The 3,151-nt window shown below is 36.8% G+C and overlaps 1 long non-coding RNA gene across 2 annotated transcripts; it reads right to left on the reverse strand.

The window, feature by feature from the left end:
* Positions 1-1,599, reverse strand: LOC149373513 (uncharacterized). Of its 2 annotated transcripts, none has more exons than XR_016293366.1 (3): positions 966-1,599; positions 499-865; positions 1-418 (listed from the first exon to the last, which is right to left on the reverse strand). It is a non-coding gene; the product is annotated as an uncharacterized LOC149373513 (long non-coding RNA). The 2 variants fall into 2 exon arrangements; XR_016293365.1 differs by having other exon boundaries at positions 499-897.
* Between the last annotated feature and the right edge of the window lie 1,552 nt (positions 1,600-3,151).

Below are 3,151 nucleotides of genomic sequence, written 5' to 3' on the forward strand. Positions count from 1 at the left end.
TCATGAATTTCAGGTGTATAGTCTGACTTAATTGGTATATTATTTGGTTCGGGTACTAATTTATTTTTGTTTCCAACTCTCATTGTTAGTTGAATAAAAGGTATAACTTCAACTATGGTATTATTCGCATAGTTAGCTACCATTAAACCAGAGACTGGGGACTCTACAGCATTATTTTCATAATATACTTCTGTTTGCATCACCGGTGAGATTTGTGGGAATGGGTCCATGCCAGGAAATAAATCAACATTTTATTCAACGTTTCAGCAGATCAATGGTCAGCTCCACCTTACAGAGAGTGTACTATTGCCTGGCCATATGAAGTAGTACTCACAACCAAGCAAGCTCATCTAGGACACTAAGATACATTTAAGTTTCCATGATTTGTTTGAGCCAATTAGCCAACAATATCACCACCCTAAAATAAGATTTGTAATAAAAAATAAGCATCACACAATAAAAAAACAGAGTTGCGAGAAAAATTTAACTGCTACGTACTGGAATATCGAAATTAGGATTCCAAGAGAGAATTCTATTGTCTTTTGCATAACTGAGAAGATCAGAATAATAAGGATTCCAGGCAATTGATATTACTTTCCTTCGATGGTTTTGGAATGTTTTTACGGTGTGGTTGCAAATCTCAAATCCCACAGTTCAATAATTGGATTTTAATCCTCTTCTGAAGCAAGAGACAGCTGTGTGACTATATATAAGGATGTCAGTGTACTGATTTCCATCTCACTTATATTTCAATAATGATGAAGAATTATTATGTTACAATTCCTGATGACAATGCTTATAGAGGCTCTTGAATTGGCATCGGTGAGTATTACCATGGCTTAATTCTTCTTCAAATGACACAACGCTGTGAAAATGTTGAAGCAAGAATGTGTTGCACTGTAAACAACAAAATGCTCTAATGTCAATTATGAATGTGTAAAAAAAAATGTTGACAAGTAAGGTACCTCGTGTATTCCATGATTCATCTAGTACATCCTCAGGTGGTAAATTTTTTTGGAACTAGGAGACATAGGCTCATTTGTCCAATTAATATATAAAGTATAAATGTCACTATCTGTCGCACCAGTAGCTAGAAAATGAGACTGAAATGGATTAAAGTCCAGTGCTCTCACAGGACCTTTGTGTTTGTCGGGACTGCTAATCAAACAGTTGCTGTCGTTCTCAAACATCTTGTCAGCAAAGTGAATCATTATTTTTCCACAATCATAGCAACTCACAATAATGCCAGCTGGATTCGTTCCGCCAGCTCCCTAAATTATTTTGTAAAATCTTGATGGTAATTATAATTATCATACTAAATTTCTCAACACTACGAATATTGTAGGTACACATGAATAAAAAAAAGGACAAAACCTTTGATCACTTGGCACACTGATCTTGATGTACGTATCATACAGCCTGGCTGCTCCAGGTCGAGAGAATACAAATCCAAACTGGCATTACGATACTAAAACTGATATCCAACTGCTAAGCAACTGTTACTGCAGCCAGCAAAATTGGAAAGTTGGTGGGCTGCTGGACTGGAGGTGACCAGGTCACATCTACAGCTTCATGAAATTTCTTAACCTTCATTATTTACTTCATTTGAATGATTGTAAAGACCATCTGCCACAACTGTACTTTATGTTTGGAATATGATGAGCTGCACACTTGTTAACTTTGAGCAAGTCTGAACTTCATTTTTATTATTAACTGTGCTATTAGCATCACATGGCACCAAGTTTTCATGAGAGCGTTGAGTGACTTTTCTCTGTACCTCCATTGTAAACAATAATTATTAAAAAACTCTTTACTACAGCCTCTAAAGCAACTGGAATTCACAGCCATTCGATGATTTCAGAGATTCAGGTACATTTTCTTGTCAAACTTCATCAGCCCTTGATTTTTCTTATTATCCTCCAAAATTGTGCTTGATAAAACTAAATTTTAACCTCTTGCTTCTTGATAAGTTTTTTTTTGTTTTGGTTGATTTGATTCCAGGAAAAGTAAATCACAACTTTGTGACTGGAAACTTGTGGGAATTACTCATTTGTTAGCAATCCCACGTTAAAGTCCTGCTTGATTTATATACAAATTTAAGAGAGACAAAAAAATATACAAAAAGAGAATAAATAAACAAGCACTGCAACTCACCAAACACTGTTGGGCTTATAACTGAAATATGCAGTTTACTTGTCAGATCTGCTTAGCAGCTACTTGTCAAACTGCTATTACTAACAGTAGTATCTTTGCTCACCTCATCGTTTGACTTGGTGAAAAAGGCCACAGTTGGTTGAAGAGAAGTCAAGGTCAAGCCATTGGTCAGTACTTATAAGTACCAGCATTAACGTTGGCTTGGCTCTTGGTATCTCAGTTATCAGCACCGGTACAGGAGACAGGAATGACAGAACAGACAACACAGAGCACTTAACCACTATATAGCGCAACAATCAGCTGGTATACATTATATACACACATGTATATATATAGCTATAAAAAGCAGTCCTCCTACCACTCTTCTTAGACGGGAGAGTGGTGATAGGCGCTTGTGTTATTAATAATTATTTATTTAACAGAGTGGCCAGTAGGCGCCCCGGGTCAATAGGTGATAGGCGCTTGTGTTATTAATAATTATTTATTTAACAGAGTGGCCAGTAGGCGCCCCGGGTCAATAGGTGATAGGCGCTTGTGTTATTAATAATTATTTATTTAACAGAGTTGCCAGTAAGCGCCCCGGGTCATCAGGTGATGGATGCTTGTGTTATTGGACCTTATTTGAATCTCGCGCGTCACCTTCGGTACTATTTTTTTTTTGATCTAGTGATTTCCCACGTCAGAGAGGTTGGGTCCTAGAGAATTCCCAAATCTGGCCGGAACTATATCCCATCGCTGGGTCAGCGCCAACTTCCTACTTTACCGTTTGAAAATCCAATAGCCCCATAATGCTAAAGCCCAAGGTGATTGAAAATCTAAACCAGCCGCAACCCTTGCACCAAAACCGAAAAATCTTATGATTAACAGATATCTGATTTATTTCTGGTATATCTAATTTTAGTAGAAAATTTATAGAGTAATTGAAGTAGTGCTATGTAATAAATTTTATAAACCAGCCGCAATTTAGACGAACAGCTAGGAAATATGAAATTATTAC

The sequence above is a fragment of the Copidosoma floridanum genome, unplaced genomic scaffold (assembly GCF_036245765.1).
Source record: "Copidosoma floridanum isolate Cflo_tuat_1 unplaced genomic scaffold, Cflo_Japanese_pri ptg000030l, whole genome shotgun sequence".
NCBI lineage: Eukaryota > Metazoa > Arthropoda > Insecta > Hymenoptera > Encyrtidae > Copidosoma > Copidosoma floridanum.